This window comes from Delphinapterus leucas, chromosome 9 (genome assembly GCF_059928025.1).
Source record: "Delphinapterus leucas isolate spDelLeu-1000000601 "Yukka" chromosome 9, BTC_Dleu_Yukka2, whole genome shotgun sequence".
Classification (NCBI taxonomy): domain Eukaryota; kingdom Metazoa; phylum Chordata; class Mammalia; order Artiodactyla; family Monodontidae; genus Delphinapterus; species Delphinapterus leucas.
The window spans coordinates 35,608,157-35,626,285 of NC_143137.1; positions in this window are offsets into that span (position 1 = coordinate 35,608,157).

An 18,129-nucleotide genomic window follows, 5' to 3' on the forward strand; every position below is an offset into this window, starting at 1 on the left:
GCAATAAAGCCCAACTTCCATATAATACAGCTGTAAAATTGTGTTTTCAAGTTAATGGTGTGCATTCTCTAAAATTAGAAAGTGAATCATGTTGTAGAACGGCTGCATGTGAAAAACTGACCAATGATTCAGTGCAGAACAATATTTTGTGTACACAAATGGTCTCAAACCATGATTAAAGACATCAGCTGATTTGGGAAATACAAATGAATACAGGTGAAACTGTGATAGACAACAGAAAGCTTTACTTCCCTTTGATGCCTCTGTTTCCTCCCCATAAATCCAACCCCAGTGGTTTTCGAGGTCAAGAAGAATAAAATTGAAACATTTGAAACATTTCATTAAGACCTGGAAAGTCTGGTTGACTTGAAAAAAAAAAAAAAAACAAAACAAATGCAACGGTAAGAGTTGTGACTTGAGTTTATTCAGTGTCTTATTGAAGACTATAGTCCGGGAGACAAAGCCTCTCACATAGCTCTGGGAAACTGTTCATAGAGGTAACGGGGAAGGTCAGTATATATGTGATTTTTGGTGAAGGGTATGGGTAATCAATTACACATCTCAGCTGCGGATTCCTGCTAGTCATGAGGAACAGATATCTTACTTAATGGTTTTAGTGCTTTTCTAAGTACTGGAAGATGCAAGAATTTGGGTTCATAACGTTTTCTCCTGAAAATATCTATCTGAAGGTCTGTTCTGCCAGTTTTCACAGAGCACAGAGTGCCTCATTCCTGATCTGATTTCCTTTCAGGGTGTGTTGAAGGTCAGCAACTGCACTGGCTAATGACTCAGTCCTTGTCGAACCAGATGGCAAGTGACGTTCTTTCGTTGGCAGCTTCACATGAGCTGGCCCCGATGACTTCTCAGAAGTCGTCCTTCCTTCTTTCACTTGAAAAGGCCAAGCTTACATCAAGATTTTGCACTGCTATTCTCTCTGAAATGGAACATTCTTTCCCCAGGTGTTCACCTGGCTGCCTTTTCTCATCATTCCAGTCTCTCAGCTAGGATTATCACCAACTCTGAGAGCCCACCTCCCTAAAACAAGTGTCCACATACATTCTACTCCATTACCCTGTTTCAGTTTCTTCACTGCACATATTAATCATTGAAATTATATTATTAACTTTGATTGTCTGAATTCACCAAATAGAATGTAAGTTAATGAGGGCAGCAACTATCTTCCTTATTCACACTTATAACCCCAGCTTCTAGGAGAGTGCCTTACATATAATAAACAGTCATATGAATACATGATTAATTAATATATATCCAATTTGTTACCATTATATACTTTTTAGTTGCCTATTTATCATCCATTTTCCTTCCTTCCTCCTAACAGAACTCATAGGTTGTACTTTTCATCCTTCCCCCTTCAGCTGATCTGTCAGGGAAAACTGGACCAATGTCAACTCCAGGCAATGAGTCCCCTTGGACATATGACCCTATTTGAGCCAATGAGACTTGAAGAGGGACTTGACAGAGACTTCTGAGAAAGCTCTTCCTCATTTTCTGTAAGAGCTTCAAGAACATCTTTCTCTTTGTTCCTCTGATCATGGTCAACGGGAGTCATGAAATTCACTTGTGATGAGTGATAAAAAAAAAACAACCCTTCATTTAAGCAAGAGTGTTTACATCATGTGTTGGATATAATTTCTTCAGTGTGAGGATAGAGAAATTGGATTTTCATGAGAATAGAAATTTATTACAGAGCTATTTTATGAAGCTTGTAGGATCCTCTGATTCAGAGAAGCAAGGAGTGATCTCACCTAGGCCATTTTGCCTGCACAAACAAGATGAGGCAAGTTAGACCATAAAAAATGATTACACAGTCACTCTTACTTTTTATATAAACAGTTCTTCATATTTCATTCTACAAACTCTTAAGTTTATTTACAATATTTTGATTTCCCATTTTTATCAGCAGAGTAGGTTACTAAATAAACTATTTAAGAGTACTAAATAAATGGTTTTAACTGCTATAGTGTATCAGAAATGAATATTAAATTCATGAATTCAATCTTAAATAGGAAAGTAAGCATTTAATTTTGAAATATAGAGAAACATATATAATGGATGATATAAAAAAAGGCTAGACAAACTATATGTAAGAGTACTTATATAATGCCCCTTTCCCCCTAAAAAGCTATATTCCTTAGTTGTACACACTAAAATGTCATACATACAATATTTACTAAGAAAGCCTTGTAGGGCTTCCCTGGTGGCGCAGTGGTTGAGAATCTGCCTGCTAATGCAGGGGACACAGGTTCGAGCCATGGTCTGGGCAGATCCCACATGCCGCGGAGCAACTACGCCCGTGAGCCACAACTACTGAGCCTGCGCGTCTGGAGCCTGTGCTCCATAACAAGAGAGGCCGCGAAAGTGAGAGGCCCGCACACTGCGATGAAGAGTGGCCCCCACTTGCCACAACTGGAGAAAGCCCTCGCACAGAAATGAAGACCCAATACAGCCAAAAATAAATAAATAAATAAATTTAAAAATAAATAAATACTCCTGTTCTCTGTTTTTTTTTTTTTTTTTTTTTTAAAGAAAGCCTTGTAGCTTTGAATAATAATATAGTAGCTAACATGTATTAAGTGTTTATGTGCCAGGCATTGTTGTTCTAGGGATTTATGTGCATTAACTCAACTTAATCTTCTTATCAACCTTAGGAGAAGAGGAAATTATCCAGCAAGGGACAGTGATTTGGTAACTAGAAGAGGAGGGGCAAGATTTTAGCCTAAGTAGTTTGGCTCCAAAGTTTACCTGTGGAACCAAATTATGTGAACCCCGAAGCTGATTTGTAAACAAAAAGTAACAAAGCAGATTTTCAGCTAAGGAAGAAGACTATAAGTGTGTATTTGAACATGATCCTCATCGTCTATCAGTCCACCTTCAGCAAATAAGTTAATCATTACATTTCTCCTGATGCAGAGGCCACTATAGTGAGAATACTCATTGAATTAAGTAGCTTATAACAGAATATGGTAGCCACTGATATTATTTATTCTTAATTGAGATGGAAAAAACCACAGATATCATTTCACCATGGTGCATAAAATGAAAATAGCATAAGACAACTCTGATATTTTTAAAAACAATTTTCACAATTTCTTAGACCCTGTTAATATTCTATTTGGTCCACAAAATTGTCTTGACCTTTTCCAATATTTTCAGTTACTCTTATAGGCAAGAAAGACCAAGCACATGACTGTAGCTTGCATACCTAGAGATCTGCATCACAAAAATAAGTTTCCCATGAAACCAAATTAAATTACTGTTTGAAAGGAGGGATTGACCTCATATGATGCTATGAGAAGGGTACATTATGTTTGTGATATTCTTCCCCTAAATCCAGTTAGCTCAATCCAATCATGAATAAACATCAAACTCAAATTGAGGGGCATTCTACAAAATACTGGACAATTCCCCTTCAAAAGCATCAAAGTCATGAAAGATAAAGATGGAGAGATCATCACAGATTAGAGGAGACTAAGGAGATATCACGGCTAAATACAACGTGGTAACCAACTAGATCTGGCAACAGAAAAAGGACGTCAGTGGAAAAATGGGAGAACTCTGAATAAAATCTACAGATTAGTTAATAGTTTTATGTCAATGTTAACTTCTTAGTTTTAATAAATGTAACTTGGTTATATAAAGTGTCAAGAATAGACAAAGCTGAATGAAGGTTATGTGGTAATATTTTTATAATACTTCTATAAATCTAATGTTATTTCAAACAAAAAGTTAAAATAAATACACACACACACATATATATGTACCCCCCCACCACCCCTCTCTCAAAAAAGGAGAGGTTGAGGCTGTCTCTACATGAAGATTCAAAGTGACTTCTATGATTTGACTCCTTTCACACACAATGGCAATTATCAAAGTAACGTTAAGATGATCCTTCCCTCCCAAATGATCAAGTCAATATTGGCTCTCCTATATGTTGGGACCAGATTTATTGCCTAGCTTAACTTGGAGATAGTATAGACACAGAGTGTAAATTTTACTACATGATTCTAACAATTGATTTGTTTAGGACCTAAGCACATGTGCAATCATATATGACTCAATAAATACAGGTTGCTCTGAGAAACAAAGTTAGAAAATGCTTTTTATTCACTCTTCACATTTGTACTTCATTTAAATGGTGACGATTTGACTATTTTTTTTGTTGTTCTTAAGTATCTAATAGTAACACTATGCCTGGATCCTCCATAAAGTGGCCATAAAATCAGATATTTTCATTTGTATGACTTACACATTGGTAATACTGAAATGCTTGCTTGTCTTTTTTCTTCCATCAAAAATATCTCACCACCTAAACTGCATACTTCTGCTAAATTTACCTTATGTTCCATTCCCCAGTCCCACCCCATATCTATGTTCTTTCAGTAAGAAATCATTTGTAAGAGTAAATTAAGAATACAATTTTCACCTTTGATTTGATTTTATTATTCATTTTCCTTACACTTATTTTCTTCTTGTAATACTTAAGAATATATAAAAATATCGCCTAGCCACTTAAGAGCTAAAAACAACCAAATAAAAATATAGTGTTAAACATTTATTATCAGGTAATAATAGTTCCATTTCCAAATCCCATCAAGTTCTCATTTCTGAAATTCTTTTTTTTTTTGCGGTACGCAGGCCTCTCACTGTTGTGGCCTCTCCAGTTGCGGAGCACAGGCCGGACATGCAGGCTCAGCGGCCATGGCTCACGGGCCCAGCCGCTCCGCGGCATGTGGGATCTTCTCAGACCGGGGCACGAACCCGTGTCCCCTGAATCGGCAGGCAGACTCTTAACCACTGCGCCACCAGGGAGGCCCTCATTTCTGGAATTCTGTTGAGAGAGACTCTTTCCTGCATTATTGTTAAGTGACCCTGTTTGCTTCATAGTTAGTCACAATTTTATATCTCTTCTGAAAATGGTATAAAATAATGTGCAAATTCTCTAATGCATTTGCAAGATAAATATTTTCTTTTAATGACTACTAATGAACCCCTGTTTTATGAAGGGTGTGAAAAGTTGCCAAGGTGTGTAACACAATTATGATGACAAAAAGCATGAGTTTTAAAAAGCCATTTCATTTGCACAATGTGTGTGAAAATCCAGGAAAAGTCCTAAGGGAAAAATTAATTTTAATAAGCTTTTAGCCTTGCTTAAAGACTGTGTAAATTTAAGGCATGAAGACCTATGTATTAATGTATCAGAAATAATATGAGAGTTTCATCCTGTAGAATAAATCTATTTCATCATCAACCTGTTACTTTACACTTGAACTATAGCGACATTTGGTTATTTACTAGAGAAAATATATGTTATGTCTCCTAGGAGTGAAATGCTGGGTAGAAAGTTTAAAAAGGTGAAATCTTGTTTTCTTTTTAATTGGGGTATAGTTGTTTTACAATGTTATGTTAGTTTCTACTGCACAGAGAAGTAGAGTTCCCTGTGCTATACAGCAGGTTCTCATTAGTTATCTATTTTATCTTAAATAACTTTTTGATGTGAATTTATTTATTATTAGAGAATACTGTTTATCCTATAAGCCCATTGATAACTGAAATCTAATCCTTGGAACTTCTATTTTAATAGATTCAGAGATAATCACATTTTAAAAAAGTATTTGGATTTTAAACCTTTAAATATGAATAAAGTATCCCATGAACACTTAATGATCTAGTTCCAGGTAAACTTTATTGATTAAAAAAGTCTGAAGATTCTAGGAGCTACAATATATGACTTTCTCATGAAACAGTTATTCCTGAATCAAACATAATAACTAAGAGGAAGTTTTCATATGATTTTAATAGCTAAAAGTCAAGGACATACTCCAGCATTTAAGATGGAAGAGTCTCCATGAAGATTTCCAGGATATTTGTTTTTACGGGGCTCATTATTGCTAATAGCTCTCTTCTTCATCTTTGCTTCTACATTTAACTTCCAAAAGAACCAAATTATGGGAGGAATTTTCACAATGATCTCCTGAATGTGAAACAACCGAGGCAAAATAAAGGAAAGTGTTTCAATAATACCAGAGATATTACTGGTATCTTTGAGAGAGTGTGAGAATAGATTTGTGGTTAAGAATTTATACTTTAGAATCGGAATAATTTGAACTCTAATCCTGATCCTGCCACTTATTAGCACTGAGACTGTGGCCAAGTAACTTATCCTCAGTTTCCTCAACTCTACATGTGAAATAATTATAAATAGTCCCTGATTCATTGGGTTATTTTGTGATTATATAAAGTACCTTGGCACTTAATTAAAACTGTCTTTTTACTGGCTATGAAATAGTTAAGTCTTAAGATCTTAAGAGGCTGGGAGATGGACATTTTAATGTTGCTATTGAAGGGGATCAGAATATGCCCCCCCAAAACACACTACTTTGGCAGATTAACTTATTTTGAATTAAAGTTACTTAAGAAACAGATGGTGCAAGAAGGTCATTCTGACCTGCTTTGTCTCCCTGAAAGCAGGAAATAAATCTTCCAGGTGAAAGGTACCATCTCTATACCAGGAGAATAGAAGGCATCTTTATCACCAGAGATAATGAATTTAGGGCTGAGAAGGCTGTATAAACAAACCTTGTTACTTCCTCACTAATTAGCTACCCCAAGCCCACACCCCTTTGCTTGTCAATTTCTTCATAAATTTATTGTTTACTTGCCTAAAAGGTATAAAATGGCCACTTTCATTGCTTCTTTGAATCTCATACTTTTATGGACTCCCTTATGCGTGAAATTCGTTTTTCTCCTGTGACTCTATCTTATGTCAATTTAATTTTAGACCAGCCAAAGAACCTAGAAAGGAAGAAGGGAAAAGTTTCCCTCCCCTACACTATATAATGAGAGAAGCAACACAGCATTCATAAAGCAAGAAAATCTTATCTCATCTTGGATCTCAAATAGAATGTTCTCTTCTTACCAGAAGTCATGGAATATAGCTCTTGCCAGTGCAGCAGAGCTTCTGAATGAACATAGGATAGAGTTACCCTTGGGGCAACTAGGGGCAGTGCCTGGAAAGGGCCATGAGGGACTACTAGAGCTCTCCTAATGTTCTGCTTCTTGGTCTTGATGATGGTTTTATAAGTGTGCTCACACTGAAAGTTCATTTAGCTGTGCACTTGTAACTGGTGCACTTTTCTGCATTTATGCTGAAACAGGAAGGGACAGGGCACAACCTTTAAAAGAATGACATAGCTGTTGAGGACATGACATAAACTGGTTAGAACCAACTAGGTTCAAGATGGTGGATGACTGACTTCCAGCAGGCCTCATTATACGCTCATTGTAATACATCAGCATGCTAAATGACACACCCACAGGTGCCATGACAGTTCCGAGGCTGACCATAAAAGGCCAAAAAGTGGGTGGTGACCTAATCCCTGGAAATCTCTGCCCCTTTCTCAAAATAGTTGGAATAATCCTCCCACTCATTAGCCTATGAAATTACTCAGCCTATAAAAACTAACCACCCCATATTTCAGGGCCTCTCACCTTCTAAAATAGCCCACACTCTTGTCTGTTGAGTGTGCATCTCCCATGGCATCTTGCCTTCTGAGACGACCCACACTCTTTCTATGGAGTGTGTTCCACTTTACTCTGGCTCGCTCTTGAATTCTTCCCTGCACGAAGCCAAGAACCCACACTTGGTGGCCCAATCAGAGGCTCCCCTGAGACTTGGGACATGACCATCCTTTCACGCCTCACTTTCTTTCCTGCAACAATGCTATACTTCAGTAAAATTTACAGTTCACACTTTCCAACTATCCCTGAATACTTTATGTTCCCATAATTTATTTGCCATCTCTTTTTTCTACTAGCATGTAAATTATATGTAATCCCTCTTGGATTTTTTGGTCTGTGTTGTCTGTTTTTTTCACTCTTGTATTTCTAACACCTGAAAAAATCTCTGGCACCTTGCAGGCACTCAAAACATATTTATAAGTAAATAAATGAGATAGAATATTGGCTAGAGGGTGAATGGTGTTATAGAGAAAATGAGAGAGATATAAAAGCAGATATTCTGGATAAGAACACTGGTTTAACATTAACTGGTAGAGAATTAAGAGATGTATACACATAGCTACCTAACAATGTTCTGGTCAAAGTGCTTTTTAAAGCCATTTACCTGAGACAGAGGATTTTCAGCGATGAACAAATCCATATACTAAGTATAATTTAGTTAAGTGGAAAAACCTCCATTTCAGAGCAAGTTTTGGCACCCCATTGGTAGCATACTTGCTTTCTTAAGATTAAATTCTGCTCCTGCAGAGCAATTTACTTGAAAACAGTTCCCCAGGTGGGGCACAACGTTTCTGATTATTTTCAGTGTCTAGCCAATTAGATAGCAGGGCAAGACCTAGATTAAAAAACCAAACATTGAGTCAAGTGGTTTTGGGGCTCTTTAATTTAGCTGAACCTCTTGTTTAATCACTGATTATCAAGACTAAAACTTCCAAATTGCTTTTGTATTCCAATATTGAAAATTCTTATGAATGTGAACTGCTTACAGGATCACATGAGAAAGGATGAAGGGCTCAGGATTACACATGGGGTGTGTCAAGATAACAAGAGCATAATACAATCAAATACAAACAGAGGAGGATGGACACATAAGAAAATGAATATCCCCTTACTAAGATAAATGTCATGAATCTCTTTACTTTGGCTTGCATTCTTTTTGAGAAATTACTTTATGGAGAACTTTCTTACTAACAGGGGCAGAAACATTTTCCCTTCTTTCCTTTTAGTTTCTTTGGCTGGATTAAAAATTAAATTGACATAATGCAGATTAACAGGAGAAAAACAATTTTAATTTTGAACATACTGGAGCCCCAAAGATATGACTCAAAGGCAAGGCAGGCAATTGAGGCTTATATACCATCCTGAGCTAAGGAATGAGATATGGAGGGACCTGGGGCTTCAAAGGGGAGAAAGGTGATTCACAGGACAAAGAGCAGATGTTTGGTAATCAGAAGTTTGCCCCACCATGCAGATAGGCCTTTCAGATAAAGATGTTATCTCTGTGGTAATAGCTTTCTTTCTGGTGTAGGCTCCCTATTTAAATTCTTTTAGGCAGTTAAGAGAGAGGATAGAGTTTTTCAGGAGTCTGCTGGGTCTTGATAGCCCTCAGCTCAAAATAATCCACATGCCAAAGTGACATATTTTGGGTGGCATATTCTGCTCCCTTTCACTAATTAACATTATATTGAAATATGATATAATATTCAAGACAAATTTACTGAGAGCATAAATTAAAATTAGAATATTTTACTAATAAATTTGAAAAGATAAAGAACATCACCATCAACATAATCATTCATTATACTTTAAAATAGTGCTGGGGTGCAGGACACACTACCCCAAAACATGGGGTATTGAATATTCTAAGCTGGCATATTGAATATTCTAAGCTGAAGGAGTTTGAAAATCCAGCAGAATCGGGAAGGTCACTTTGACTTCCTCCCCACCCTTGCCCTACTTCCCTGAAACAGGTCATAAAACCCTTAAGTGAGAGATGCCTTCCCTGTACTCAGAAGAAAGGAGCATCTTTATCTCAGAAGACAAAGGGACGCCAAGTGGACTCCTAACAAACGAGCCTTGCCAAGTTTCCCCAGTTTACTGCAATTACCTGTACTCCTTAACCTACCATATTCCTCTACAACGATTCATTCGTCATCAAACTTGGCATAGAAATACAAAGGTCTGTTTCTTTGGGTCTTCATTTCTTTATGAAGGCTCTTGTGTCATGTAAAACTTATATTAATTTAATTTGCATGATTTTCTCCTGTTAATATGTCTTTGTCAGTTTAATTTTCAGATCCAGCCAGGGACCCTAAAAAGGGTGAGGAAAACTTTTTCGTTCCCTAAAACAGCTAAAATCTAGCATTTATCAAGCACCTCCTAGAAGCTGGAAACTGTACTAATTTGCCAGTATTTATTTATTTAATTTTATTTCAGCCTTAATTCAACACTGTAGGATAGAAATTATCACATCTATCTGAGAGGATGAAGAGGAGACCCATGCAGAATTAATGGCCAGCTAATGGTCACATAGGAAAAAAAATGGCATGAATCATATCCCAATCTCGGACTACCTAATTATTTGTAAATTTAACTTTCCTTATAATATTGTTCTAAAAGAGTAATAATATACATCAATTCAAAACAATATTCTACACCCTCAGTGTGGCTTGGGGGTCAACATTTTTTCTTGAATTCAAGAAAGCACAAGAACACAAATTAAAAGTGAATAATTTGCAGATATGTAGATTAAAAACATTTCAGTGTATATCCTTATGCTAATAACTTTGAAAATGTCAATGAAATAGATGATTTGGGGGAAAATACATATTATATAAATATGTATAATATTACCTCATATAGCCCAGATTTGGAGCTTAAGAGGCAGGCAACCTGGAAATGCCCATGGATGCAGACAAAAATAACCCCCCCCCCAAAAGCCTGCTCTCTCTAGCCAATGACTAAGTAAGGGGCAACCTGGCAACAGAGAAAACTTTTAGAAAATAGCTGCTTTACTCCGCTAAACAGCATAGAATAAATGGTGGCCTCACTGCCATCTACACCAGCAAAGGCCATGTAGGGATCCTGGAATTCCACCCACGCCAGGCCTTAATGAGGTGTCCCAACCTTCCCCCCACTAGTGTGGTGTCAGAGGCAGCAAAGAAGGTAACCAGGAATATGATTTCTGTCAGGGATGAGGTCTCACCCTGTGGAGTCAGTGGAGACCATGTGGGTGAGGAGCCCGGATTTCCAACCTTAGTAGCAATGACTAGGAGCCAGCCCCTCTCATCCTCAGTGGGGTGCTGTCAAAGGAAATCTAGTGGAGACTGAGTTCATTCACCACTGCCCAGAAGCAACAAGGTCCCTCCTCTCCCCTGCAGTGTCAGTGGAGGTCCATAGGGAACAGTAGTGAGACACTCCTATCCCTCCCAGCCAGGGAGGTATTAGTGAGTCACAGTGAGGAGCAAGAACTCCCACTCTAATCCAACAGTGATGAGGAGAGGCCCCTCCGGGCTTTGTAGTCAATGGAAGCCAAGTGAAGAACCTAGATTTCTACCACCACCTGGCAGTGATGAGGCAGTACCCCGCTCCTCCTGTGGAATAGTGCCAGAGAAGCCAGCCTAAACAATGTTTAAACAATATTCAGTTTCATAACATAATACTCATGTTTCAATTGAAGAACCAGGAATATCTCTAACCACATGAGAAAAGACACTCAATAAATGCCAACACCAACATGACAGAGATGTCAAACCTATCTGACAAATAGGCAGATATCATAAAAATGTTTCCAAAAGCAATTAAGAGTGTACTTGAAAAAAATGAAAAAAATATTAAAAGTCTCAGCAGAGAAATTGATAGTCTTGGCAGAGATAGAGAAGATGTAAAAAAGAAAAAGAAATGGAAATTTTAGAACTAAAAAAAAATAACTGAAATAAAACACTCAGTGGATGAACTCATAAACAGAATGGAGGCGAAAGAAAATACAGTCAGTGAACAAGAAGTTAGAACAACAGAAGTTATCTCATTAGAAAAACAGAGAGAAAATAGACTAAAACAAAGAAAGAAACAAACAAAAAACCAGAGCCTCAAGAACCCATGTGACTGTAACAATTGATCTAACATTTGTGTCACTGGAGGGGCTAAAAGTACTTGACGAAATAATGGCTGAAAACATCCCAAATTTGTCAAGAGACATAAAATTTCAGACTCGAGAAAGTGAACAAATCTCTAAGAGGATAAACTCAAAGAAATCCACACCAAGACACATCATCATCAAATTCTGAAAAATAAAGACAAGGAAAAATCTTGAGAGCAGTGAGACAGAAATGACACTTTGTCCCCTAGGGGAGAAATAATATGAACAACAGTGCATTTCTCATCAGACACCTTAGAGGCCAGAAGGAAGTGGCACAACTTTTTTACATGCTGAAAAAAAAGAACTGCCAACTCACAATTCTGTTCCCATTAAAAAATGTCCTTCAGGAATATTGGGGAAATCAAAACATTCTGAGGTATAAAGGAAAACTAAGAGAATTTGTCACCAGCAGACATACCCTAAAAGAATAGCTAATAAAACAAGTTCTCTAAACAGAAAGTAAATGATAAGAGAATTAGTTTTGGAATATCAGGAAGGAAGAAAAAAATATAATAAGCAAAAATACTGGTAAACAATATTTCTTTTTCCTCTTGGATTTTCTAAATTATGCTTGATTGTTGAAGCAAAAATTATAAAATTGTGTGATGTGGTTCTAAATGAATATACAGGAAATATATAGTACAATTATATTATAAAGAAGGGAGAGGTAAGGATGTAAAGGGAGGTAAGATTTCTGCACTTAAACTGATAAAATGATGACACCAAGAGATTGTGATTATATATTATATAATCTATAAATATTATCTATCATCTATCTACAATGACCCCAACCCCCAAAAGCTATATATAAAAAGAGATCCATTCAAAAACAGTATAACTAAATCAGGATGGACTTTAAAAGAAAAGTTTAAACTTAGTAATCCACAGGAAGACAGGAAAAGGAAACAGAAAAAAAAAATTTAAAAAACAGAGAACAATCATGCATACACTAGAAATGGGGAAAAGTTTTAAATCATTAGTCTCAGGTGTCACCTAAAGAACCCTAGAAATCCAAGAGCAAAATGAACACAAAGCAAACAGATGGAAAAGAAGAATAAAAATAAGAGCAGAAGTCAATGACGTTGAAAACAGTGAAATGATGAGGAATGTCAATAAAACAAAGATCTTGTTTGTTGAAAAGATCTGTAAAATTGACAATCCTCCTGCAAGAGTGACAAAGATAAAGAGAGAGAAGACATAAGAGAGTAAAATCATATACAATTTTACCAACAAATACGAAAAAATATGTTTAATAAAACATTAGCAAAGTATCATGTATATTCTATGTACTTCTATATGGATACACACATACACACATCATGCACGTATGCATGTATTTGAGTGTATGCATATATATGGATACACATAAACAAAGTTTTGTTTGTACAAAGAAGAATTATTTATCATTGAAAAGTCTAATCATACGATTTAATGCATTAATAAATTAAAATTAAAAATAGATCATCTCATTAGGTACAGAACATTTTTGATAAAGTTATACTCCTTTTTCAATCTAAAAAGAAATTCAATTAAAATTAAAATAAAAGGAAACTCTTAACCAAATAAAGATTATCTAATAAAAATCCAAATTATTATACCTAATGGTGAAATGTAAGAATCATTCCCTTTAAAATAAGAATGAGACAATATCTATTATCACTGTTTCTATTCAATATATTTCTAGCTTCCCACAATAGCAGCTGGAGAGGAAAAAGAAATGAAATTTGTAGGATTTTGAAAAGAAGAAACAAAACTGTACTCATTTAAAGATGCTACAGTGAGCTAAATATATAATGCATCTTCATCATATTATGTGACTGCCCATCTTCTCTTCAACTGCCCTCAAAGTAGAAGGCTGAACTAATATTTTCAGCTTCTCTTATAGCTAAGGCATCATCATATGACAGCTAGACATATACGTGCAAGAATCATATCTGAAAGTGAATTATATGAGGAAACATGTTTTTGGAGAGTTTTAATTTATCCTCTTATTGGTAGTGCAGAGGCATCATGAAGATATAAATTCCACCAAAATTAATCTATAAGTTCAATGCAGTTCCAATCAAAATACCCACAGAGATTTTATGGAATTTGACAAATTTATTCTAAAATCTATATTTAAGAGCAAAGGTTTAAGAATAGGTAAGATAATTTGAAGATGACTAACAAGGTAGAAGGATTTACCCTACTAGCAAGAAAGACACATTAAAGTTACAAAAGGTTACTAAAAAAGAGGCAGACAAATAGGCCAATGGAATAGAAAAGAGAGCTACAGAACAGACTAACTTGAAACATGAAAACACAATGCAGAAAGGATGAGTTATTCAATAAATGGTGCTTTAATAATTGGTTATCTCTACAGACCAAAAATCTGTTAGCTTTCTATGTCAAAACCTACAAAAAGTCAGGTCAGGTAGAATAAAAATGCAAATAATAATGGCAAACACTTACTCAATTCTTATTATGTGCCCAGTGTGATTCTAAGCATTTCATATATGCCAACCCACTTAGTCCTCATAACAACCCAGTGAAGTAAGTACTATTAGTATCATTCCCATTTCAGAGAAAACTGAGACAAAACAGGTTAATTAATTTGCCCCAGGCCACAGAACCCTAAGTAGAAGAGCTGTGATTTGAATTCAGGTAATCTGACTCTTGACTCTCTGTGTAAGCCACTACACTGTACTGCCCCCCTTTCACATGGAAAGAGGGAACAAATTTCTTAAACAAGATTAAAAGAGTGCAAACCACAATAGAAAAGATTGTGAAAGAGGGCAAAATTTGCCACCCCAAAATATGTCTCTTGGGCATAAGGATTAGCTTAAGCTGATTATTTATAAGAAATAGCAGATACAGGAAAAGCTCTGAAAACTGAGTATGTAGAAGTTACACTTTTGTAAGAAACATTTACATTTATAAGGGAAATCTCCATTTGTAAGGACTTCCTCTGTACCAGGAAGAGGATGACTAAATCTCTAGGAACTCCTTATCAATGGAGAAGACCATGACATAAACCTGCATAACCACCGTATCCTGTTTACTGTGCTCTTCCTGATATCTTCCCATAACTGGCTCCTGCCCCTAACATCTTTTGTCTTTAGCTGGAAATGCTACTTCAGGTGGTGGTTTGGGTCATTTTTGAGAGTTACTCAGTCTTCCTGGGTCTCTCCCATGTATACAGAAGATACGTATACCTTGTAAAACAAACAATGTTGCCTGCCATCCAGTTCTATAAGAATCACTAGCCATTGCATTCGCTGACCTTCAGTACACCCTGAAAGGAATTCAGGACAAAAATCAGGGTGAAGCATTCTGTTTTGGATATATGGGACCCAAGGTAGTTGAGATGCATATCTAAGGAAGAATTTCAACGGCCTCAGATTCTTCATCTTCCCATACATGGATAAGCATTACAATCATTAACTTGAGATATCTGGTTTTGTGTGTGTGTGTGTGTGTGTGTGTGTGTGTGTGTGTGGTAAGCAGTAATCTTTTACCAAAATGTATACTTGACTACATGTATTTCCCAGACAAAAAAAAAATAATAATTTATCTATAATGGCTTCTCTCCTACCTCTTTGAAGCAGTTCCTTAGAGCTATCTAAGAGGCTGTTTCCTTGGCTATAGCCCTCAGTAAGGTCCTTAAATAAAACTGAAACTCACTGCTCTTACATTGTGTGTGTGTGTGTGTGTGCGTGTGTGCATTTTCAGTTGACACCATACTATTAAACTTCTACTAAATTTGTTTTTCTGATAAACTGTCTCTTATTACAGGGGGCGGGGTCTCAGCCAAGAACCTAGAAGGATAGAGGAAAAGTTATTTTTCCTACTGTACAATTGATAATTGGACTACATTAAATTTAAGATCTTTTCATCAAATGACCACAAAGATAGTGAAAACACAAGCTACGAAAGTGAAAAGATATACATCTTCACCAAAGAACTCCAATAATTAATAAGAAAAAAGGCAAACAACACAATTGAAAATAGGCAAGTGGCAGAAAGTCATTTCACAAATGAGGAAACTTGAAAGGCCAATAAATGTTTAAACATTTTCAAAGTTACTACTATTTAGGGAAATGTAAATGAGTTGTGTCATACTCATGAAATTGGCAGAAATCATTCCGAGGAGCTGGCCAAAACCTGAAACCAAAAGTACTCTCATATTTTCTAGTAAGAGTATAAGCTAAACAACCACTTTGGAAAGCACTTTGGCAATTATTAGCAAAGTTGAAACTCGTCGAACTTTGTGATCTAATAATTTCACTCTGGTATCTGCTCTTTGAGATACATACTGCATTGTATGTAAAAGTAAGAAAAAAATGGAACAAATGATTATAAAGAGAAAAATGGACAAATACATTTAGAATATTTCTACAATGGAATACCACATAACAGTTAAAATGAATCAACAAGAACAGAGTTCAAAAACAAAAGCAAAGAAACAGGTTGCAGAAGGAATGTGCAGTGTTATATACATTTATGTAAAGGTAAAAACAAAATAATGCCACTGTTTATTCAGGAACACACCACAAGCAGGATGGTGGTTACCTCTGAGGCAAAGAAGAGAAAGGTGTTTGTTCAGGAAGAAACAGAAGGGAGTTTCAAAGGTATTTTGGATACTTTATTTCTTAAGGTGCTTGATTTACTATTTTCCATGCTTTTTTGTGTAGATATGAAATATATGAAAATGAAAGCACAAAAGAAAATCTCTCCTTAAAAGTTTCTGCTTGAAAGGTCATGCTTTATTGAAATTTGATTTGGGTAGAATATCTCCAATCTAAGGATGTCAGCTACCTGAGGGATTCCTGTATGATGACAAGTTTTCCCAGCTCGAAGGGCTTGAAACAAACTCTTATTCTCCCATAGTCTTATTTCAAAATGTGGCTAGTACAATATCTGAATCTGTGATGAAGGTATTGAATGAGTATTATATACCATTGTTAAAGTTATAGATATCAATAGAGTTTAAGTGGTTTTAAAGCCACACCCTTATTCTATTGCTGAAATAGACTTCCAGCCTCCCAAGCATATTTCACTATATGATTTATTTTTTTAATTTTGGTTATTTCCTTAATTCTCATTATTTGTTTGTATGTTTTGCTATTACCTTGGGGCATGTCTCTATCTTCCATTATATTGTGAGTTTCTTGAGGGACAGAACTGTGCTTCTGCTGTGTGGAAGAGAGGTGGCATGTGTGGCAATGTTGTCTGTGCAAAACCAAAAGTTTGTGGGTCTTGTTTATTATCAAACCTCCTTTCATCATAAAAAGTAATGCCATTTAGTCTGTAATGAACTTCCAGAGACCAAACAGAGTTATCTTGTTTGGTAATGTGGATTTTGTTATTATCATTAATATTACAGATGCTAAGGGCCAAGATGCATGGCTTACATGCCTCTATGTAACGTCACTTTCCACACAAGGGCTAAGCAGCTCTCACCCAGATGCGCGACCTGTGGCAGTTACGTTTCTCATGGATTGGCGATGGGGTGGACCTAGAGATATAAAAATAGTACTTGAAACTGCCTGATTGTCACATGTTAGAGACTGAAAGAGGATATTATTTTGGGATCAGGTGCTTCTGAGCTCTCCAGCCCCAAATGCTGCATGAGGAAGCCCTGTCTTAGGAGACAGTGTCAATACTTGAGAACGTTAAAAGAAAACTACTTAGGAGCTGAGAGTATGTGACAGTTTTCCTCATAGTGATTTTTATCTGGTTCCTCTGCTTTTAATATTGAAAACAATCTAATAATCTCTCTGATTTGTTATTAAAAAGACACACAGTCTAGGAGAATATAGATTTAGGGCAGTGGTTCTCAAGCAGGGTTGAAATTGCACCCCTCCCCGCCCAAGAGGAATCTGGCAACAACTGGAGACATTTTGTGCTTGTCACAAATTGGTGATGGGGGAGGTTGTACTGGTATCTATTGAATAGAGACCAGATACATTACTAAACATCTTATAACGTACAGAGAACCCCTGGCCAAATAATTATCTGCCCCAAACATCATTAGCGCTGATGTTGAGAAACCCTGCTCAGCGGCACAACCTACAGTATATTTGACGGCTCCATGTGTCTGTATGATTTTCACACTTGTATGTATACAAACTCTCTGTGAATTGACATCTCCGGTTTTCACCGCCCCCTTGTTCACCCTCCCCCACCCCCAGCACACACATATATATATCTTTGGTCTCTTCTTACTATTTGGCCATTGACACAGAGAAGTTCTTTAAAATAAGAATTGTTTTTGGTTTGTTGTTTTTGCTATTGTTCACATTATAAAGCAATACTTGGTTTTAGCAGAGATATGAAAGATTTACAAATGTATAAAGAATAGTCTTGAATGGTGGGAATCCATATATTTTTGTTTGTTTTTCAAATTAGAATTTTGGAAATTATTTTCCAATAATTTTCCCAGTTAGAAATTAGACTGCTTATACAGTTTT